Genomic DNA, 24,865 nt, shown 5'->3' with positions numbered 1-24,865 from the left:
TTTTGAGCCCTTCGAATTTCGGAATCACACACCAATGGCTGCGTGCTTTTGACCCCCAGAACGACGTGTCAGGACGTGATCCGAGGAAGCGAAAAACGAGAAATGATTATGCGGGCCAATCAAAAAGCGTTTTTCCAAGCTTCTTGAAGGAGAGATAAAACGATCCAAAGGCCTAGATTTATCATCACTAAAACCTTGATATCTTGAGATCTAGATATCGGATTGGGCTGAAATTTTGAGGGTAGGTTCGTCTTTTCCCACTCTACAATCCAGATGGTTGATATTTAAATGGAGGTCTGGAAAAGGGCGAAAATCACTTTTGGATGCTCTCCCCCAAGCAATTGGCCAGGAAGGACGCAAGACGGATTCTTGAAGTCAACATATCTTGCTTCTGAACTCAAATTTGTAAGTCTCTGATTTGTATTTCAATCATCTTCTTGAACAATTCTAAAACGCCAAGGCATGGGCGAAATATACATGCCCTAGAAGTTTGTTTTGAATGAGATTAGCACTTCATTTTGATTCCGATTTAAGATCTGATTTTTGATCCTTAATTCTACATCAATTTAAAACATTTCTGCTTCATTAGATTTTTTATTTAGGGTCGGATTTCATTTTTTCCCCAATTTCTTCACTTTCTCTCTCTAGGTTAACTTGTTTAGTTTCTCTCTCTAGATTTCGATTTTTATTATTTAGGAATTTAATTTAATATATAAAAAACCTAAAAATAAAATTTTAATCAAAAATTCATCTATCTTGAACTCCAATTTAAAATCCTTTTCTTGATTATTTAATTCCCAATTTTAATTCATAAAATTGTCTTCAAAATTAAAATAACTGGGAAATTAATAATCCGAATTAATCTAAGCTTAAAATTATAATATTCATATCTTTAAATTTCTTATCGAAATTATAATATTACTTAATTTTGATTAATTAAAGAATATTATTAAGGATAATTAAGATTTATTAATTGCAAAATTAATTCGTTCTTGAATTAATTTATTTAAATTTGATAAAAATTCTCATTGTTGCCTTCCTGTGGTTCGACCCCTTACTTACTCTATATTCATATTTAGTGATTAAGGGAAATTATAAATTTATTGTATAAGTCTAAAAGCCCTAACAATGACATAATTTACGAACATTTTTTGGCTTATCAATTGGTGTCGTTGCCGGGAACTCTACTTTAATGGATTTTATCAGGGAAATGCAGGAAGAGAGAAAGAGCATGCATGAAGAAAGGAAGATGTTGATGCAGACCTTAGAAGAACACAAAAAGGAAATTGAAATGCTCAAGCGAGGACAAGGCGTTCAAGCACAACAACCTGCTCTCAGAATGAAAGGTAAAACAGAAGAAATCCTTTTAAGAGAAGGACATCCAGGTCAACTCCCTACCCAGCCTAATACTAATCCAAAGAATATCATGTTGTGTGTAGATAGAAATTTAGAATCATCATGTTGTGTGTCTTCTGAAAATACGAATGAATCTTGCATTAGTGAAAATAATAATGTTGCATCATGCACTGGTTTTACGAATAATTTTTTACATTGTTGTGAAGAAGATATGAATAATGATGAGAAAGTGCATGTAATTTCAAAATTAAGAAGCGGGAAAGTTTTGTTGGATCCTCATGAAAAGGGTGTAGGATTGCAGGAAGCAAAAGATAAAGAAACTGGAGAGATGGAAAATGTTCAATGAGAGAAGGGTTGCCAGGATGAGGAAAGGCATCCAAAGATGGCAAACCCTAATCCAGTTGATTATAGACCACCCATTCCATTTCCTAGTGCATTAAATATAACCAAGCAAAAACCAGAAATTTCTCATTTGCTTGAAATATTTTAAAATGCAACCATAACTTTTCCCCTTACTGAGGCAATACAAAATATTCCTTCCTATGCAAAATATGTGAAGGAATTATGTACCCCTTCTAGGAAGCAGAAAAGGGTACAACTTTCTGAAAATATTAGTTCAATTTTATTGAATGATATTCCTAGAAAAATAAGAGATCCAGGGGCTCCTCTCATTAAATGTGAAATAGGAGGAATTGTTTTTAGCAAATCACTTCTTGATTCAGGTGCTAGTGTTAACATAATGCCTAAAGCTTTGTATGATAAGTTTAAATTTGGTGAACTTGAACCTATTTTTCTCGAATTACAATTAGACGATGGTTCAATTAGGCAACCTTATGGAAAATTAGAAGATGTTATTGTGAAAGTAGAGAACTGTAAATTTCCTGTTGATTTCATAGTTGCAGATATGAAAATAACAGGAAATTTGAGCCATGCTCCTATTATTCTAGGTAGACCATTCCTAGCTACGGCAAAAGCCACAACAGATTGGGATAAGGGTACAGTGGAACATAAAGTAGGAGATGAAAAAATTGAATTATTTATCTCAAAATTAATGAAATATCCAAAAGACACAAGTGAGGATGTTTCTTCCATGCCAACAAATATTTCATTACATTCTGAAATTGAGCTTAAGCCTTTACCATCATCATTGAAATATGCTTATTTAGGACCATCCAATTCTTTCCCCGTAATTATATCATCATTGTTATCATCTGAACAAGAATTAGAGCTTTTGGATGTTTTATCTACTTACAACTCTGCTATAGGATGGACAATTAATGACATTAAGGGCATTAGTCCAAATATTTGTGAGCATAGAATTTCTTAGAAGAAAATTCTAGAGCAACGAGACAACCTCAAAGGCGACTCAACCCGCACATGTTGGAGGTTCTCAAGAAAGAAATCATGAAATGGCCAAAAGCTGATTTCATATAGGCCATTTCAGATAGCCCATGGGTAAGTCCTATTCATGTAGTACCTAAGAAAACAGGAATAACTCTGACGAATGATGAAAATGGTAATGAAGTTCAAACTCGAGTAGCTTCTAGTTGGAGCGTATGCATAGATTATAGGAAGCTTAACTGCGTGACAAAGAAAGATCATTATCCATTACCATTCATTGATCAGATTCTTGAAAGACTTTCAGGTCAAAACTTTTATTGTTTTCTTGATGGATACTCAGGCTATAACCAAATTGAAATTAACAAAAGTGATCAAGAGAAAACAACATTTACATGTCCAGTAGGTACTTTTGCATTTAAAAGGATGCCTTTTGGGTTATGCAATGCACCAGCTACTTTTCAAAGGTGTATGACTACTATGTTTTCTGATTTAGTAGGGGATTGCTTAGAAAATTTTGAGTGTTTGGTCCATCATTTGATATTTGTCTATCTAATTTAACTAAGGTTTTGCAGATATGTGTACAGAACAATCTGGTTCTAAGTTGGGAGAAGTCCCACTTCATGGTGGAGGAGGGAATTGTCCTAGGGCACCATATTAGAAAGGATGGGCTAAGGGTGGATAGGGCCAAGGTCGAGGTTATCAAGAACCTCCCCCTACCCACAACCTTAAAGCAACTTAGGGGATTTCTAGGGCATGCTGGCTTCTACAGAAGGTTTATTAAAGATTTTACTAAAATTTCTAAACCCTTAACTAATTTACTTTCTAAAGATACATTATTTGTTTTTGAGGAAAATGTTAAAGCATCGTTCTTGCAGATTAAAGAGGCTTTAATTCAAGCACCAGTTTTACAAACTCCAGATTGGGGTAAGCCTTTTGAGATTATGTGTGATGCCTCTGATAGTGCAGTGGGAGCCATTTTAGGACAAATAGTTGACAAGAAGCCAGTTGCCATCTACTATGCAAGCAAAACTTTAGGAGGAGCACAGGTAAATTATTCAACTACTGAAAATGAATTGCTTGCTATTATTTTTTCCCTAGAAAAATTTCGTTCTTATTTGTTAGATAGTAAAATAATTGTCTTTTCAGATCATGCAGCTTTATAGCTTTTATTAAATAAGAAAGAAACCAAACCTAGATTAATACGGTGGATTTTACTTTTGCAAGAATTTGATTTAGAAATTAAAGATAAACATGGGATAGATAATACTGTTGCAGATCATCTTTCTAGATTATCTACAGAATTATCTATTCCTATCCATGATGATTTTCCTGATGAATATATTTTAGAAATTCAAAGTAAAAAGCTTCCATGGTATGCTCATATTGTAAATTTTCTTGTCATAGGATTAGTACCTAATGATTGGGATGTTAATGATAGAAAGAAGTTTCACAAAGATATTAATTATTACTATTATGATGAACCTGAACTTTTTAAATTAGGTGTTGATCATGTGTTTAGAAGGTGTGTACCCGAGGAAGAACAATGGAGCATTTTAGATGCTTCCCATTCTTCTTTATGTGCTGGACGTTATGCTCCAAAATTAACTGCATTTAAAGTTTTAAATTGTGCATTCTTTTGGCCAACCTTATTTTCAGATGCTTTTAAGTTATGCTCTAGTTGTTTGATAAGCTCAATTTTACTGTGTTTTTTACTGGTTATTTATCAGTAACATGTGTGAGGATTAAGCTTATTCAACGAATTTATAAACCTCACAAGTTAGGGCGAGTGAGGGTCGATCCACAGGGAGCAAAAGAAAACAGCAGGAAATTCCTTTTCAGTACGTTAAAGTGCAACTTAATCAAGCCGTCTACAGAGAATTTCTCTGTAGACAGATCCTTTGCCCTTAGGGGCAAAGGATCGAACACCTTGCGTGCAGGGATAACCTGCGCGCAAGGTGTTGCGTGCTTGGCGGCCTCCTGCGCGCTGACTATGCAGCGCGCGGCGGCTGCCTATGCACGGAATGCCTGCACGCAACAGCGTGCTGCGCGCGCCTGCGTGCTGCGCGTGGCTGCGTGCTGCGCGCGGTTGGGTGCTGCGTGCGGCTGTGCGCAGCTGTGCTGCGCGCGGCTGCACGCGGCTGCGCGCGGCTGGGCGCGGCTATTTCCTGCACACGGCGTGGTGGAGATGCGGAGGAGTTCTGTTCTTTTGGAAGATTTGGGGAAGACGATTTGAACAACAAAGGAACAAAGTTTAAACTGAAATCAAATCTAAACGAAACAATCCTCAGTTGGGAAACATTGGAAGATCTTGTGACTCTTCCAACCCAACCAAAATTGTCTGAGAAGAGAGGGATTACAGGGCTGAAGCTTGCGATTTCCCCACGTCGGGTGTCACGTCCTTGCGGCGAGGCGTGGTTCTTCAATCCAAGCTATCTTCAGTCTGTTCTTCCTCTCCAACTCCAAAACCTCATCAGCTCCTGGAGGGTGCAGAAATCCTCTTCTCCAAGCCCTAGTTTCCTTAGAGAAAATTCTGAACACCTAAACTCCTCTCTCAAGAGAGTATTTATAGGTTTTCTCTTAAGTCATGCCCAGGGGCATTTTTGTAATTTTTGCCACTTCGAATTTTTTGCCCACTTCTGTTGATCCTCCTCTCTTCCTTGATCTTCTTAACCTGTTTCTGAATGTTCACTAGCCATAAAACGTTAAATATATTCCACTTGATTCAAAGAATCAAGTGGGGTTAGTGATTTCATAAAACAATACATATGCATGAACTTAGCATGAATTCACAAGATAATTGTAATGAATTTAAACTTGAGAACTTGATTATTTGATGACATATTTTAGAGTCATCAAACACCCCCCAACTTAGATCATTACTAGTCCCTTAGTAATGACATGCAGGTGAGATTAAAGGATGATCTCAAGGTGAATTTTGACTTCCGATAACTTTGATTCATGCTCTTATCAAGGAGTATTTTCAGCAATTAAAATTGACCAGCGTAGAAGAAATTTAGGATCTATCTCAGCCTTAAACCTCAACTAAGTGCACATGATCTATGGAGTACATATAGTAAGTACATAGTATATGGAATAAGATCGAGTTAACACCCCAAGCGCACTACTGAACGAGGCGTAGAGAGTGGCATTAATGCTAGCTCAATACTATGGCTATAGTAGCATCGGCTCAAACACACGGGAGACAGCTTTTCCACCTTTATTTTATTTGGCATTTGCTGCTTGTTGGTCATTTTTGATGACAATCAACTTGAGTACTATGATGCAAGCTTTTGTTTGTTTATGCGCAGTGCAGCTTTCACTTGATAGTTTGGTGGCGCTTATCCACTACCCATGTGCCGTCCTTAGTAGACCGGCAGCTTATTCCCCCGACGAAGTTATGTATCCTTCATGGGTCAGGGAGCTTCACTCACGTCATAATAATACTGCCAATGAGCTAACACTAACCCTACTCTCCACTAAAGCTAAAAATTTTCGTGCATGTAAGTGCTAACTCAACCCGAGGTGGATGGTGAGGTGAGAGAAGTATAATGGTAATAGATATGACTGTCGTGGTATGGATCGTAGTGCACCTAGCTAGGCTTACTTCACCTAGGATTACCTAGCTGGCCACTCTTGCATTTCTACCCTTTTGAAAAGAATCGAATTATCATGCATATCATTGGACAATCATCTCCTAAGATCATCAAATATCCATGGTTTGTGCATGCAAAAACGAAAAAAATTTCATGGATAATGCATGTAAATGTACTCCCCACCCCCCCTCAATAAAAGGCATGTTCCTACATGACAAATCGTAATTGAGAGGAAGGAGAAAGGAATACCAAACCATGGAAGGAAGGGCGGCGATCAGCATGCGTGTTGTCCAGGGACGTGTTAGGTGGGCGTGGATCGGAGTGGCTGCACACGAGAATAGAAACAAAAATGCAGAAACAAAAACAAAACAAGGAAAGTAATCAAGCAGAGAGAATATGAAATGTAGTAAAAACAAAAACTAATCGGATCATGAGCTATCATGCGATGGCTTTTCTAACGTAATATTCATGGGGCTGTGAAGATCTTCTTCTTCTAAGTAGGGTTTGAGCCGTTGCCCGTTCACAGTGAATCGTCTTTGAGACGTAGGATCTAAAATTGTAACGGCTCCATTCTCAAAAACCTGTTGAACAAGGAAGGGACCATCCCATCGCGTTTTCAATTTACCTGGAAAGAGTTTTAGTCTAGAGTTGTAAAGCCATACTTTTTGATTCTCCACAAAAATTCTTCTCCTCAAGCTCTTGTCATGAAACATCTTCATCTTGGCTTTATAAATCTTTGAATTCTCATAAGCCTCATTTCTTAACTCTTCCAACTCATTCAATTGAAGAAGTCTATGCTTGCCGGCTCTATCCAAATCTAGGTTGAGTTTTCTAATAGCCCAAAGGGCCTTGTGTTCTAACTCAAGTGGTAGGTGACAAGCTTTGCCAAAGATAAGGCGGAAGGAGACATGCCGAGGGGTTTTGTAAGCTGTCCTATAAGCCCATAACACCTCGTCTAGCTTCCTGGACCAATCTTTCCCATCTGGACGCACTATTTTCCTCAAAATTTTCTTCACCTCTCTATTGCACAATTCAACTTGTCCATTGGCTTGAGGATGATATGGGGTAGTGACTCGATGATGAACACCAAACTTTTTGAGGAGATTCCTAAAGTTGTAATTTGTGAAGTGTGAACCTCCATCACTAATGATCGCTCGTGGGCATCCATATCTATAAAAAATGTGTTTTTCAATAAAATTGGTCACTACCTTACTGTCATTGGTTTTGGAGGGAATGGCTTCTACCCATTTGGATACGTAGTCAACAGCCATCAAGATGTATTCATAACCGTTAGAACTAGGAAATGGACCCATAAAATCAATTCCCCATAAATCAAATATTTCCACTTCTAAGATGGGTTGTAGGGGCATTCTATCTTTCCTATTGATATTGATGGATGCTTGGCATGCTAAACAACTGTTATAAAATTTCTGGCGTCATGAAATAATGTAGGCCAAAAGAAACCCGATTCAACAATCTTATGAGCTGTTACCTTGGCCGAGTAGTGACCCCCTCCTGGTTTTGCGTGGCAGAATTCTAGGATGCTTCGTTGCTCGCTCTCGGGGATGCATCATCGGAGAATTTGATCTTGTCCTTGGTGAAACAGCTCCGGATCTTCCCAAAAATAAAATCGCGCATCCTTGAGTAGCTTTTTTCTCTCGTGGGAAGTCCAACCTGTAGGAATTTGTCCTGAAACTAAAAAGTTGACAATATGTGCATACCAAGGAACGAATGTTCCTTGTGCAGTTAGGACAAATTCATCAGGAAATGCATCATTAATTTGTTCAGGTGGGGCGCCTATGATTCGTGAGAGATGGTCGGCTACTACATTTTCACACCATTTCTTGTCTTTAATTTCCAAATCAAATTCCTATAATAAAAGCACCCATCTAATCAATCTCGGTTTAGTCTCTTTCTTCGTTAACAAGTATCTAATAGCTGCATGATCAGAATAAACAGTTATTTTACTACCTAGTAAATAAGACCTAAACTTTTCTAAAGCGAAAATAATGGCCAGCAGCTCCTTTTCGGTGGTGGTGTAATTCAGTTGTGCGTCCACTAAGGTCCTGTTGGCGTAGTAGATCACCACGGGTTTCTTATCAATTCTTTGGCCTAACACTGCACCTACTGCAAAATCAGAAGCGTCGCACATTAGTTCAAAAGGAAGGGTCCAATCGGGCCCTTGCAGGATAGGTGCATTAACCAAAGCTTCTTTCAATTTATAAAATGCATCTTTAGCCTCTAGTGTTAGTTCAAAATCATTATTTTTAGACGATAAAAGGTTTGTAAGAGGTTTAGAAATTTTAGCAAAATCAAGGATAAAACGTCTATAGAAACCCGCGTGGCCGAGGAAACCCCTAAGGGTTTTTAGGTTGGTTGGAGGTGGAAGGCCCTGGATGATTTCGATTTTGGCCTTGTCCACTTCCAATCCACGGTTGCTGACCGTGTGTCCCAGCACTACTCCCTCCTGCACCATGAAATGAGATTTTTCCCAACTTAGGACAAGGTTGGACTCAATGCACCTCTTCAATACTTTGGTGAGGCTTAGGAGGCAGTTCTCAAAGGTAGATCCAAATACTGAAAAATCATCCATAAATATTTCTAAACATTCGCCTACTAAATCAGAAAATAGGGCATTCATACATCGCTGAAATGTGGCGGGGGCATTGCATAACCCGAAGGGCATACGCCTGAAGGCATATGTCCCTACGGGACTCGTAAATGTTGTCTTCTCTTGATCATCAGGATGGATGTTTACTTGGTTGTATCCTGAATAACCATCAAGAAAACAAAAATATTGCTGCCCTGACAGTTTTTCTAGTATTTGATCTATGAAGGGTAGTGGGTAGTGATCCTTCTTTGTCGCCTTATTTAATTTCCTGTAATCAATGCACACCCTCCACCCTGTGGTCGATCTTTTCTGCACCTATTCCCCTTTTCGCTCACTTCACGGTAATTCCAGATTTCTTTGGTACCATGTGTACAGGACTCACCCATCTACTGTCGGATATAGCATAAATTATTCCTGCATTCAACCACTTAATCACTTCTTTCTCAAGAACTTCTCTCATGTAAGGTTGAGTCTCCTTTGATGCTCTCTACAAGGTTTTGCTTCCTCTTCTAAAAATATCCTATGTTCACAGATCAAAGATGGAATTCCTCTAATATCATCAAAGGTCCAACCTATGGCATTTCTATGCTCCCTAAGTACCTCTAGCAAGTCCTTTTCCTGTTCAAAGTATAGTGATGAAGATATGATTACCGGTAGGATTTTCTGCTCATCTAGATATGCATATTTGAGGATGAGGCAAAGGTTTCAATTCTGGCCCTACCTCTACCGAAGGGGGTCTATGATCTCTCCTCTAGCTCTCTACCCTCTACTTGTGACAAGTATTCTTTAACCACATCCTCTCCTTCATCTTCTGCACACAATTTTAACTCCTCATTGCTTCCTACAGGACATTTCATCATTTTCGATATATCCAGTTGAACTCTCTCCTTTCCAATTTTAAACTCAACCGTCCCCTTCTCCCAATCCATAATCGTTTTTGCCGTAACCAAGAATGGTCTACCTAAGATGATAGGAGCTAAACTAATGTCTCCGATATCTTTACATCTGTCACTATAAAGTCTACAGGGATTTCACAATTCTCTACAGTGATCATGACATCGATTAACCTTCCCTCGGGTTGCCTAACAGTGCCGTCGGCTAGTAGTAGGTCCATATGAATTTCCTCCAACTCTCCAAACCCACTCTCCTCATATAATGCGGTCGAATGATACTTATGCTTGCTCCCGTATCTAATAAAACTTTAGAGAAGGTGTTTCCTCCTATTTCGCATGTAATGAAAGGGGCCCGGGTCTCTCATTTTGATAGGGATGGCATTAAGAATGCTAGAGGCATTTTCAGATAATTTAACCACTTCCCTAGGCTTCTTAATGGTGCAAGAGTCCTTAAGGTACTTCTTTAGGGAAGGTGCACACCTAAGCATATCTTCGACAGTAACAGTCATGGTGGCTTTTCTAAAATTCTCTAGCAGTCGGTTTTCATAATCAAATATCGGTTTTTTTCTATTTAAAGCGGAAGGGTAGGGAACATGTTGCCCACTCGTAGAAGGTAGAGGCTCCTCCACGAGGGGGTCCTCTCCTTCTCCCTCTTGTGGTTCGGTTCCTTCTTAGAATTCTCTATAGAAGTCGATAGGGATCCTGAAGTTCTTTCCCATTTCTCAATTTTGAGATGGCTAGAACCTCAGGATCATCTCTATTCGTCTCATCATGAATGGAATGCTGCACATGATGCAAGTTGCATGGATTGATGGACGGTTTCGTGGGAAGTTTATAAGATGTGCAAGGAGAATCTAACGGTATACCTTGGTGTTCAGATTGGACAGGTCTGAGGCTTTCTAGCATCTTCCTCATCTGCTCTTGAGCATCCAGCATTTGCTTCGCTTTGAAACTCCATCATCACTTGCATCCGCATCTCCATTTCCGCCGCAACTTTTGATTTTGCTTTTCGATCATATCTGAAATGACGGGAGTTAATGTGGAGAAATCAGGTTGAGTTTGCGATGAAACCTGATACTGTTGTGGAGGCCTGTGCTGGAATTGTTGTCTCTGCTGAACGGGGTTGAGCTGCCGGCTTGTTTCCTTGGTGGAAGGCCTCTCCGTTTGGAAATTTGACCGCTTTGACCCGCCCATGGTTGTTGCGGCTGGTTGAAAGCCTTCACCTCTTCTTCCATGGCTTGGCAAGCTCCATCTTCATGTTCCCTGCTAAAACAGAGAGAGCAGATCTTAGCTTTAATGATGGGAGAGTTACCTAGGAAGACATTCTTCAAGGTAGAGGTGAGCTCCTCCAATTTCTGGTTGGTCTCCCTTAGGCCCGCTTGTAGCTCTCCCTCCTTGGCGTTGACCTGCAGAACTCCTGCTCTCTTGGGCTGCACATTCCTCCCATTCTGATTGGCTCCAATCTCCTGCAAATCAGTTTCTGCAACTCTCTCCAAAATATCAAAGACTTCATCCTCATATGCAGTATAAACGCGTCCCACCCGTGGCGAGGTTTACCTTGTTTTTCATAAAATCAGAGAGAGACTCATAAAATATCTGAGCTAGTTGACATTGTTCAATTCCATGGTGAGGGCACTTCCTCAACAGATCATTGAACCTCTCCCATGATTCACTAAACGCCTCACCATCATGAGGATGGAAGTTGTGAATTTCCCTTCTATAAAAGTTAGTTTTGGAGAGAGGGTAAAATTTCTGCAGAAATTTTCCCTGCATCTCTTCCCATGAATTAAAAGTGATTCCTAAATTGCGGTACCAGGAAAATGCTTTATCTTTTAAGGTTAGAGGAAAATATTTCATTTTTAAAATTTCTGTAGATTTCCCTGGAACGTTTTGAGATGAACACCTAATGTGGAAATCATCAAGGAATTCTAATGGGTTTTGAGCAGGCAGTCCATTAAATTCAGGTAAGGAATGAATTAATGCATTGTCATATCGAAAGGAAATACCGTCACCGATGTTCAGATTTACATCGGTTTGACGCAAGCTTCCCGACGGTGTGGACCTATCAAGCATAGTCCTCCTCCTCTCATTCTTCTGGTGCATCTCTTCAGCCATATTTCTCTGCTGAATTTCTGGTTCTGTCACTGTAGAATCTGGAGTGGCGTCTCTAATGTCTTTTTCTGCAGACTTTTCACCAGCTCCTGAGCGTGTTACTACCATAAATCTACGGCAAACGGTTAGAATAACAATGAGCTAAGGATTGTCAAGTCCTGCAGCTCTAGAAAAATCAACAAAAATGACTGTAGATTTAGAGAAATGACAGTAGATTCACAAAAATGACTGTAGATTCACCAAAATGACTGTAGGTTTAGAGAGATAACTGTAGATTCAGAGAAAATAGAATTTTCTACTGTAATACCGTGCTCCCCGGCAGCGGCGCCAGTTGATAAGCTCAATTTTACTGTGTTTTTTACTGGTTATTTATCAGTAACATGTGTGAGGATTAAGCTTATTCAACGAATTTATAAACCTCACAAGTTAGGGCGAGTGAGGGTCGATCCACAGGGAGCAAAAGAAAACAGCAGGAAATTCCTTTTCAGTACGTTAAAGTGCAACTTAATCAAGCCGTCTACAGAGAATTTCTCTGTAGACAGATCCTTTGCCCTTAGGGGCAAAGGATCGAACACCGTGCAGGATAACCTGCGCGCAAGGTGTTGCGTTGGCGGCCTCGCGCGCTGACTATGCAGCGCGGCGGCTGCCTATGCACGGAATGCCTGCACGCAACAGCGTGCTGCGGCGCTGCGTGCTGCGGCGTGGCTGCGTGCTGCGCGGTTGGGTCTGCGTGCGGCTGCGCTGTGCTGCGCTGCCGCTGCGCTGACGCGCACGGCTGGCGCGGCTATTTCCTACACGGCGTGGTGGAGATGCGGAGGAGTTCTGTTCTTTTGGAAGATTTGGGAAGACGATTTGAACAACAAAGGAACAAAGTTTAAACTGAAATCAAATCTAAACGAACAATCCTCAGTTGGGAAACATTGGAAGATCTTGTGACTCTTCCAACCCAACCAAAATTGTCTGAGAAGAGAGGATTACAGGGCTGAAGCTTGCGATTTCCCACGCCGGGTGTCACGCCCTGCGGCGAGGCGTGGTTCTTCAATCCAAGCTATCTTCAGTCTGTTCTTCCTCTCCAACTCCAAAACCTCATCAGCTCCTGGAGGGTGCAGAAATCCTCTTCTCCAAGCCCTAGTTTCCTTCGAGAAAATTCTGAACACCTAAACTCCTCTCTCAAGAGAGTATTTATAGGTTTTCTCTTAAGTCATGCCCAGGGGCATTTTCGTAATTTTTGCCACTTCGAATTTTTTGCCCACTTCTGTTGATCCTCCTCTCTTCCTTGATCTTCTTAACCTGTTTCTGAATGTTCACTAGCCATAAAACGTTAAATATATTCCACTTGATTCAAAGAATCAAGTGGGGTTAGTGATTTCATAAAACAATACATATGCATGAACTTAGCATGAATTCACAAGATAATTGTAATGAATTTAAACTTGAGAACTTGATTATTTGATGACATATTTTAGAGTCATCATTGTTTAAAATGTCAAGCTGTGGTAAATATCAAAAGGAATGATAGAATGCCACTACAGCCCATCATTGAAGTAGAAATATTTGACCTATGGGGAATCAATTTTGTGGGACCATTCCCAAATTCAGATGGACATGAGTACATTTTGATGGGAGTTGATTATCTTTGCAGATGGGTGGAAGCAATCCCCACTAGGTCAAATGATCATAAAGTAGTGCTTAAATTCATTCAACAGCATATATTTTGCAGGTTTGGTTGCCCTAGAGCAATTATTAGTGATGGAGGAAGTCATTTCAACAATTCTCAATTCAGTACCATGCTTAAAAAATATGGGGTTCAACATAGAATCACTACCCCATATCATCCACAAGCCAATGGTCAAATTGAGAATTCAAATAGAGAGATCAAGAAAATTATTAAAAAGATTATTAGGCCTGATGGGAAAGATTGGTCAAGTAGGTTATATGATGCGCCTTGGGCATATAGACCTGCTTATAAAACACACTAGGGATGTCTCCTTATAGGGTTGTTTTCGGTAAAGCATGTCATCTTCTTGTGGAAATAGAACATAAAGCTTATTGGACTATTAAGAAACTTACTCTCTCTTTAGATGCAGCAGGAAAACAGCATTTATTGCAGATGCACGAACTCTAGGAGCTGAGGAACGAAGCTTACGAAAATTCAAGAATCTATAAAGCAAGGATGAAGCATTTTCATGACAAGAACATTAACCGTAAGCATTTTCAGAAACAACAAAAGCTTTGGCTTTATAATTCAAGGTTGAAAATCATTCCAGGAAAATTAAAATCAAGATGGGATGGACCATTTATAATTACTGACATATATGATAATGGAGCTGTTTTGATTTTTGATACTAAGACAGGGAAGGAGTTCACAGTAAATGGTATGCGATAAAAACCATATGTGGAAGCAGAAGATTTATCGCAACCTACAGCAACAGTATTGCTAAATCCGATCAAACCCACCGTACACGAAGCATCAACCTAGGATTTGGATTCTATAACTTTTCTCTTTTTATTGCATTTTGATTCTGCAAATAAGGGGAATTAACCTGATTCCCTAGCTCTCAATTTTTCTTTTATTTGGTTTTCAGTTTATGGCCTTTCCAGGAATAAAGAAGAAGATTAAGCAGTACAATTCAGACACAACACGAGATGTCAGCTCATCATTAGTAAGTTCTTCAAAGATCACGCCTAAGCAGGTTTGCAATTCTGAACTTCCGAATTATAAATTTTGATCTATTCCCATGCATTGAGGACATTGCATGATTTAGTGGGGGGCAGAACATTTTATGTGTTTAGGAGTGCAAACCTTTAATTTTATTTGTGACATATAATTCCATGTATAATTGAAAAACCCACCTTTAGGAGATATTCTTCATCCATGAATTCGAATTACATGTATAGGGAAGTTTGGCTTTATATAGCGGGTCATGATCATGCAAAAAATTAAACAAACCATGATTTTGGATAATATGGGAGTCAATTTCCGAATGGCTAGGATACCTAGTGGGTGTGTAGGAGATAGGAAAATCAAAGGATTGAAGCACTATGATTCAAAATGCTAGAGAGTTGAGTGAATTGAGGACCCCCACCGCGCCACCATTCACTGAGGTAGAGAAGATGGTGGTTTTCCTCAGAGCAGACAACTCAGTTGTGGTCAAGGACGTGGTCATGGTCGTGGGAGAAACAATGAAGATCGTGGGAAGGTAGAAGAAGGCAGACCACGAGATAAATCCAAGATCAAGTGTTACAATTGCAACAGGTATGGACATTTTGCATCAGAATGCCACAAAGAGAAGGAGGCGAGAGCACATCTTGCAGATGTTGAAGAGAAGCCCAACTCTACTCTTCTTATGGCGAGATGTGAAGAGGTTCAGGAGCTTCTTCTTCAAGGATCAGGTGGCCAACCTCTTGAAGAAAATATGTGGTATCTTGATTCTGGTGTAAGCAATCATATGACTAGAAACAAGAGCTTATTTCAAGACATTGGAGAAACTTCAACCCAAGCAGTACATTTTAGTGATGGGGCAAAGGTGGAGCTCCTTGGCAAAGGTAACATTACTTAACGAAATGAAGATGGTATGATCTTGAAATTTCAAAATCCTCTTTATAATCCCAAGCTGAAATCAAATATTCTGCGTATGGGGCAACTTGATGAAGAAGGATACAAGGTTATCCTAAAAGCTGGAATGCTTTCTATCTATGATTTGCATGGGAATTTTCTTCTATCTGCAAGAAGAACTCAAGGGAGACTATATCCTTTGAAGTTATCCGATTTCAACAGGTGTTTATTGGGTGATGCGGATAAATCTTCAGCTTGGCTTTGGCATCAATGTTTTGGGCACTTGAATTTCAAGTTGCTCATGCAACTAGCAAGGAGCTGGTGAATGGGGTGCCTCTTCTTGAAGCACCTTCACAAATATGTCAAAGCTGCACTACTGGAAAGCAACATAGAACTCCAATTTCATCAGTAGTGACTCACATAGCAACACAACCGCTTGAACTGATTCATGGCGACTTGTGTGGGCCTATCTCTCCATCATTATTAGGGGGGAGTAAGTATTTCATGTTAATTGTTGATGATCTTTCCAGATTAATGTGGAGTTCTATTCTCAATAAAAAATCTGAAGCTTTTGCAGCCTTTAAAAGATTCAAGTCATTGGCTGAAGCACAGAAATCATTGAAGATCAAATGTTTTCGATCAGATCATGGAGGAGAAGTCAACTCAGATGAATTAAGCAAATTCTGTGATGATCATGGAATTCGACATCAGATGACAGCCCCTTATTCTCCTCAGTAGAATGGCATTATTGAAATAAGAAATAGGACCATTATGTCTATGGTTAGAAGCGTGATTAAAGAGAATAAACTGCCACCAAAATTCTGGGGAGAAGCTGTAAGTAATGCGGTTTATATTTTGAACAGATGCCCTTCTAAGAGCCTTGATGGTACCCCTCCGTATGAAAAATGGACTAGCTCAAAACCAAATGTTGAGCGCCTTAGGGTGTTTGGCTCTTTGGTGCATGTAAATGTGCTTGGAAAGAGATTGGGGAAGCTTAATGATAGAAGTCAGCTAATGATTTTCATTGGCTATGAAAGTGGAACAAAGGCATACAGGTGTTATGATCTAGTTACTTGTAAACTTCATATCAGCAAAGATGTGGTTTTTTTAGAAGAAAGTCAATGGAACTGGGAAGAAGACAGCAAATCCAAGAACAAAGGTACATCTAAACTTTCCAAGTTCTAGGATCTTGCTGATGATGATTTCGAGCAGACTATTGAAAATATATCCAACATGGAGCATGGAGAAAGAGCTGAAGCTGTTTCTGATGAGAGTCCTACCTCTGAAGAAGATCGGCCAAGAAAATTCAGAACTGTAGATCAAATCTACAGTGAAACAACTCAGGTGAATGTTAATCCTTAGATTTGTATGAATGTCACTGAAGAACTACTGAATTTTTCAGAGGCCAACAAGGAAGAAGTATGGAAGCTTGTAGTGCAAGAAGAGATGGATCTAATAGAAAGGAATCATACGTGGGAACTTGTTTAACTACTAGATCTCTGCGAACCCGTTGATCTCAAGTGGGTATTCAAGACAAACAAGAACTCCAAGGGTGAAATAATCACTCATAAGCCAAGACTAGTTGTGAAGGGGTATTCTCAAAGGTATGGCATAGATTATGATGAAGTATTTGCTCCAGTAGCAAGGATGGAAACCATCAGAATGCTGTTGGCTCTTTCAGCACAAGAAGATTGGGAGATGCATCCTTTAAATGTTAAATCTGCATTTTTAAATGGTGAATTTGAAGAAGAGATTTATATCAAACAACACGATGGGTTTATCAAGAACGGTAGTGAGCAGCATGTACTCAAGTTAAATAAAGCTCTGTATAGGTGAAAGCAGGCCCCCTGTGCTTGGTATTCAAAATTAGAAAAGTGTTTATCCTCTATTGGATTCACTAGAAGTGTGCATGAGCATGCTGTCTATTTGAATCTTTCTGAGGATTCTCAGTTGCTAATTGGAGTTTATGTTGATGATTTGATAGTGACTAGTCCGAGACTCTGCCATATTCAGGATTTCAAGAACCAGATGATGAAATTATTTGAGATGAGTGATCTTGGCTTACTCAATTCTTATCCAGGCATAGATGTTATTCAAGGTGATTCTCACATCATCTTAAATCAAAAGGCTTATGGATTGAAGATACTTGAGCAATCTGGGATGGCTGAATACAATCCTACATTAACTCCTATGGAAGCACGGGCAAAATCCAGCAGAGATGAAAAAGTTTCAACTATAAATTCAGCTCATTGCAGAAGTCTGATTGGGAGTCTGAGGTATTTAACTCACACCCGATCAGATCTTATGGACTCTATTGGAATTCTCAGTAGGTAGTTGGAGCATCCAACCACTTAACACTTATTGGCAGTGAAGAGAGTCCTTAGATATGTCGAAGGGATGCTCGATTATGGACTCTTTTATGAGAAGGGTCGAGCTGGAGAATGTCTGGTTGGATATAGTGACAGCGATCATGCTGGTGATACAGAAGATCAGAAGAGTACCAATGGCCTTGTATTTTTTATTGGGTCCAGAGCAATCAGCTGGACCTCACAAAAGCAGAAGGTAGTAGCCTTATCATCGTGCGAGGCTAAGTACATTGCTATCACTGTTGCTGCCTGCCAGGGTTTTTGGTTAGCTCGTTTGATTGGTAAGTTAACAAGTGAAGAAGCGAAACCAATCAAGCTGAAGGTTGAGAACCAATCAGCCATAAATTTTAGCAAAAATCCAATTCATCATAGTCGTTCAAAACATATCGCCACTTGTTATCACTTCATTCGTTCATGTTTGGAAGAGAAGAAAGTTGAATTGGAACACGTGGAGACTGATCAGCAGCTAGCAGACATGTTTACTAAAGTTCTGGGAAGATTGAAGTTTGCAGGAATGTGTTTGAAGTTCGGACTTCACATTATCAAGAGAGAGAAGCAAGATTAAGGAGGAAATTGTTGGGGTTAATCCTGTCATGTTTGAAATAAAGGGCGTGGCAAAATAAACAAGAATCGTGGATTCATGTAGGCTCATTTTTTCGTCTTTGAATTAGTCTTTCTTTGAGCAAGTTGAGATCCACGTTTCTCTCTTTACGTGTGACCTGGTTCACACTGAAACTTTATATGTATGTTCAACGTGAATAGATTTAGGTGTGGTTGTTAATTCTCTCATTTCTTGCTCTCCACCCATGTTCTCTCTAATTCGTTGTCTGCTCTTTGTGTTGCAGACTGGGCGAAACTCCTTCACCTACAAGTACTTGGTCAAGAGGGAGGCAAGACACAACGTCCTCCCCAACTTCTTTGCCAGCTTCCACGATGTCGCTGGGCTGACGGGGGGGACCGCGAGCGTGGCTCGCACCGTCACGGGGCAGGTTGACCCTTCCCAGGGCGAGGGCCTCGCCAACACGTCCCTGGCCTTCTTCGGCGGCCGCCTCTTTGCCGTTGGTGAGTCCGACCTCCCCTACGCTGTCCACCTCTGCCCTGACACTGGAGATTTCGCCACGCTCGGCCGCTGCGCCTTCGGGGGGAAGCTTGTCAGCAACATGACAGCTCACTCATAAAAAGACCCCGTAACCGGTGACATCTTCGGCTTCCATTGCGGCCCCGTCACGTCATTCCTCACCTACTTCCGCTTCGACGCCGAGGGGAAGAAGATCGGCGCGGACGTCCCCGTCTTCTCCATTCCCCGGCCGTCCTTCCTCCACAACTTTGCCATTACCAAGTGTTTCACCTTGTTGTTCGACATCCAGATCATGATGCAGCCCATGGAGATGATCCTCCGCAGCGGGTCTCCAGCCAGGGCAGACACTGGGAAGGTGCCCAAGATCGGCGTTCTCCCCTGCTACGGCACATCCGAGTCAGAGATGTGATGGCACGACACACCAGGCTTCAACCTGATCCACACGATCAATGCCTGGGATGAAGAAGATGGCAACGTCCTCGTTCTCGTCGCGCCGAATGTGCTGTGCGTGGAGCACGCGCTAGATATGCCAGAGTTGGTTTATTGCACCGTGGAGATGGTACAGATTGATCTGAGTACTGGGCTCTGACAAGGACTCCGCTCTTGGCCGGTAACTTAGAATTTGGGGTGACTAATCCAACGTATCAAGGTTGGAGGAATCGGTACGCTTATCTTGCATTGGGGGGCCGCACGCTTATCATGCTTATCAAGCTTCTCTATCCCAAAGTAGCGGGGATAGAAAAGCTGGATATGGAGAAGAGGAAGGTGATCGGTGGAGGGGACTGCGTCGTGGCGGCACGCTTGTTTGGTAAGGGTAGGTTCGACGGTGAGCCCATCTTCGTGTCGGCACCAGACGAGGGGAGCAAGGAGGATGATGGATATCTCATCATGTTTCTCTGCAATGAGGGAGCGAAAGAGTCAAGCTTTCTAGTGATGGACGCGAGGTCGCGGGAGCTGGAGGTGGTAGCCTAGATCACACTCCCCAATCGTGTGCCCTACACTTTTCATGGCATCTTCCTCTACGCCGACGAGCTTCACGCACAAAAGGCAAAGACGGAAAAGCCATGAAACTTTCTGCATGAAATCGTCTACTTCAATTCATAGATGGGGTGACGCTCCTTTATTTTGAAGGATGGATTTTACAACACATATTTTATTTCGTTCTCCTTTCTCCTTCATATTCGAGTAGACAAGTTCATGAACTTGTTTCAAGCTGGTGGGATGTCTTCATTGGATGGCAGCTCTATTGGATCCTTTGAGGTGATGCCTAGATATTTTTTACATCATGCCCAGTCCGTTGAATGCAGTTACTACTGCCACTATCCCCATTTTCACATGACTTATTCCGTCCATCGATGGTCAGCTATTTGGGAAAGTAAATCTCGCTAGTGATTACAGTTTTCTATCTTCTTTTGCTTTATAAATATGTATTATTTTATTTCGGAAATGTAAAGTTTAAAACTTAGGATTCACTCCTGTCTTCTTATCCTGATCTACAATCATTTCTTCATGCTCAACACATCCGAAGGTGTGAAGGTCCAGCTTCCCATCGAACAGGTCTATAGTGGAGACTGGATACGGATCTCCTAATCACTCTGAGTACAACTATTTTCTTTGGGCGATGAGAATGCAAGTTTTGTTGGAGGCACACATTCTATGGGACGTTAGATCCACAGGATGCTCGCTCCCGTTCTTATGGATCATGAATATCATACATGAATGAGAATGAATGTAAAACATACCACGATCCATTGAGTCTTCTCTTAGTCCAGTCAAACAGTCTTTAATGGAGATATTTTGGAACAATACTGAATCACTTCCTGAAGTCTATCTGAGTAATGGAATGCTCTAGAGAAAAGTCAGTTACCATATGACACAAGGACCCGGCCCCTATTTATAGGAAGAGGCTGTACTTTTACCTCGTCAGTCCATTTTAATTTATCAAATTATTATTATTAAGATAGACATAGCCTCTATACCTTTAATAGCAAAACTTTTTGTTATCAATATCTTAATCCTATCACTACAATTTAACAAATCACAAAAATTATAATTACTAGCTTAAAGGAATGCAATTATATATGTACATACTTGATTCTCCATAAACTAAAAACTAAATCCAACATGTTAAGCTAGTGAGGCAGACATGGCGACGAAGAAGGATGGCAAGTTATCTATGTCGCAATATCTGATGAGCTGAATTGCAACTAGACATGTATGATATTGAATATGAAGAATTTAAGAGCTGAGTGTGTACAGAAGGCCAGAGTTGAGGCCCATAGGGGCGAGTTTTACGATCTGACCATGGGAGAACGTGAACCTATAGCTGACTTTCTGATAAATATCTCGAATTGGTTCAATTAGCAATGGATTATCGGAGAAACTATAGAAAAAGGAGCAAATGAGCTTTGGTGACAAGCTTCTTAAAGCCACTCCAGACAAATTTGACTCAATTACATCCTCTATTTAGCTGTTTCAGAGTTGGACTGCTGACAATGGTAGAAGTGGAATCTTAAAACAAGTTTACAATATCATATCAGCATAACACCAATCGAAGGATGGAGGAGAAAGTTATTCTAGAAAGAGGCATTAGAATTAACCATGAAGATGAATTATCTTGTGGATGTGGATGCTATTGTAGTAGTGGAAGATCTTATTGGTGCAATATTGGAGGCAATAGATGGGGCAATGATAAATACTATAAGCCTTGAGATATATTGAAACTAATGTTGAAATTGTGAGAGTTTTGGATATTTTTCTTAAGAACAACAAAGAGAGAACAAAGAGGATAAGAATATTATCAACACTGAACAGAAATTCGAGTCAGCAATGACCATGACATTGATCTAAACTCAATATCATGCATTACTACAAAAGAGGGAGGGAGATCATCTGGTTCCTGCCAACTAGTACACGAAGAATGTCGCCAGCAACCACATGACTGGCCTGAGAAAACTTTCTGTCAGCTAGATGAAGCTTACCATGGTAATGTGTGCGGGTGTTATGGAGCAAAAGTGGATTTACAATATCAGGAGTGAGGTCAGTGTCACAGGTCCTGGCCTTTAGATGTATAATTAATACTTATGTTAGGGTGACGGATAACTCAAGATGATAATAAGGGTTATTCAAGAGATTAGCTAAAAGTTGGCTAAGAGAAGCCATAATCATAATAAAGATATTAAAAAGGTTAAGATGAGTAATTAGAACGAGATGGGTCAGGAAGTGGAGAAATTATGACTTTATAGTATAGCATGTAATAATAAGTGTTGATAGAAAGAAACAGAGAAATAAATAATTGAATTATATGGTACGATATTGATAAGCCTAAAAAAGACGTGTGAAAATGTCGTTGATTTAGCGTTTAGACTTATACAATAAAATTTATAAATACCCTTAATCACAAAATACAAAGTATAGAGCAAGCAAGGAGTCCAACCACGGGGAGGCAGAAAGCAAGTATTTTATCCAAGTTTTAATAAATTAATTCAAGAATGAATTAATTTTGCAATTAATAGACCTTAATTATACTTAATGATCTTTTTAATTAATCAAAATAAGCTAAAAACTTAAATTTGATTTAAAAGATTTTGGGTCAAAACACTCAAAATAGGACAATTTAATTATAAAAGCAGATTAATTTGAATCATTAATTTACCAATTATTATAAAATTTTAAGACAATTTTTAAGAATTAAAATCGAGAATTTAATACTCAAGAAAGGGATTTTGAAATTGAACTTCAAGATGGATGAATTTTTGGATGACAATTTATATTTAGGGTTTGTATATCTTGAATTAAATTTCCAAACAATCAATTTTGAAATCTAGAGGCAGAAACTAGATGAATTACCATAGATGGAGAGAGTGAAGAATTTGGGGAAAAGGTGAAATCCAACCCTAATTTAAAATCTATTTAAAACTAAGGATTAAAATTCAGTTCTCAAATCAGACTCAAATTACAACCCTAATTTCATTCAAAACAACTTCTAGGGCATGTACATTTCGCCCATGCCAAGGCGTTTTAGAATCTTTCAAGAAGAAGTTCAAAATACAAATCAGAAACTTAAAACTTTGAATGTAGAATCAAGATCTTTCGACTTCCAAAGCAACTCCCGTGTCCGTCCTGGCCAAATACTTGGGGAGAGCTTAAAAAAATAATTTTTGCCTTTTTCCATAACTCTATTTAAATATCCGACCGTGTGGATTGTAGAGGGGGAAGCAACACACATGCCCTCAAAATTTCACCCAATCGGATGCCTAGATCTCAAGATATCGTCATTTTATTAATGATTAATCCTAGACGTTGGATTAACTGATCTCTCCCCCAAGAAGCTAGGAAATGGCGCTTTCTGATTGGCTGCCTCATATTTTTCTCGTTTTCCCCCTTCTCGGATCGCGATCTGACACGTGGTTGTCCGCGTCCGCAGCACACAATCATTGTAGAATGATTCCTGCACTAAAATGGTTCACAAAATGCCATGTTGCTCTACTCAGCCCCTTTTAAAATAAAAAATCACTAAAGTGGTGAGATTACTGCCATTTTTTTGATGCATGCATCATCGGCCTTCATGTGCATTTAATGCACACGGCTAACTGACTGTGGTACGAGGAATATTATTATTTAATAAATGCACGCAGAGATCAATTCTCCGGGTGCATTTACTACACGAAAAGTAAATGTAGAAAAAATGAAAATTGTAGCTCTCTCTCGCCGACCATGCCACATCGTAATATATTTTGAGCTCATGATTTGCTCATTATGGCATTGCAATTTGCGATGCCATAAGGAGCCAATAATGCTCTTTCTCTCTCTCTTGATTATTTAAATAATATGCATCCACTGATTCGCCTGAATTTCGAGCGAATGACGTGGATGCCCCTTTATATATATATATATATATATATTAAAAATACTGTCTGAAATGCGATATAAATAATATATGCATTATTTAAATTTAAAAAAACCATTTCATTCCTAAATATTTGTCAGAAAATTATATAAAAATATAGAAAAATTCCAGAAAACTGAGGAAAGTCCTACCAACCTTTAGCCAAGTATTTAAGGCCCTGTAAAGAATAATTCTTCAATGAAATGAGGTTCAATACCATGTAAAAAATGATAAAATTAGAAATAATAGTAAAATCAAAGTGTAAGTCATTTATCTTCATTTTAATATGATAACATGAAAATGTGGTTATTAAAACACGGAAATATAATGTAAAATTCATCAATTAATCATGTTAATTTGCAAGTTGTCGGATATTTACTATATCCTTTTTCTGGAAAAATAGTTTATTGAGATTGGAGACGGGAAGTACGTAAGATAACGAAAATTATTTGAAGTGTAAGATAAGATGAGTAGAGGGAGATATATAAGACTAATAAGGTAAAGAGAATAAAAAGGCACTATTCTTACTAGGCGATAAAAATATTAATTAGTTAAAGCCTCAATAGGTTATGTGTGTCAAAAAGGAGATAATTATTATGATGATGGATTGTTATATTGGGAGTCAGTAAATAAGGGTGTTTATTTTAATAAAGTATACCAAGAAGGAGAACCCAGAGCATGATAATTAAAATTATAATGGTAACACGCAACGTATTAAATAGTTTTATATAGCTTAGTGAAAGAGAGAGGTATTTATATATAATAAATTTTAAGAGCAAATATTTGATTTGGTTTTAAAAAAGTTTATTTTTTAATCGAAATGGAGCGGATGAGAAAACATAGTTAGGGTTTGTGAAAGTAACTAATTGGTACATTATAATAATATAATGGGACCTTCATCGGTACAATATGTAATGAATATTTTCCAGTATTTTTATAATATAGCTCAATGAGGAAATCAAATAAAATTGCGGATACGATTCCTGCCTAATACATGTTCGACGAAATCCCTTGAGGAGGCTGATCTATGTAAATAGGATAAAATAGAATTCCATGTGTAATTTTTAAATA

The 24,865-nt window shown here is 39.3% G+C and overlaps 1 long non-coding RNA gene and 1 pseudogene across 3 annotated transcripts; both read left to right on the top strand.

Annotated features, from left to right (window-relative positions):
- Positions 1-327: 327 nt before the first annotated feature.
- On the top strand, positions 328-4,319 carry LOC144711486 (uncharacterized). 2 transcript variants are annotated; one of them, XR_013583564.1, is made up of 4 exons: positions 328-405; positions 1,207-1,346; positions 3,270-3,469; positions 3,573-4,319. It is a non-coding gene; the product is annotated as an uncharacterized LOC144711486 (long non-coding RNA). The 2 variants fall into 2 exon arrangements; XR_013583563.1 differs by having other exon boundaries at positions 3,270-4,319.
- A 9,069-nt stretch (positions 4,320-13,388) lies between these two features.
- LOC144710880 (9-cis-epoxycarotenoid dioxygenase NCED1, chloroplastic pseudogene) lies at positions 13,389-19,974 on the top strand (annotated as a pseudogene). The gene is made up of 2 exons (XR_013583431.1): positions 13,389-14,599; positions 18,674-19,974. The product of XR_013583431.1 is annotated as a 9-cis-epoxycarotenoid dioxygenase NCED1, chloroplastic pseudogene (transcript).
- Positions 19,975-24,865: the final 4,891 nt, after the last annotated feature.

Source organism: Wolffia australiana, chromosome 13 (assembly GCF_029677425.1).
Source record: "Wolffia australiana isolate 7733 chromosome 13, ASM2967742v1".
NCBI classification, from domain to species: Eukaryota; Viridiplantae; Streptophyta; class Magnoliopsida; order Alismatales; family Araceae; genus Wolffia; species Wolffia australiana.
The sequence above is the reverse complement of the archived record's forward strand: the minus strand, read 5'-3'. Positions and strand labels throughout refer to the sequence as shown.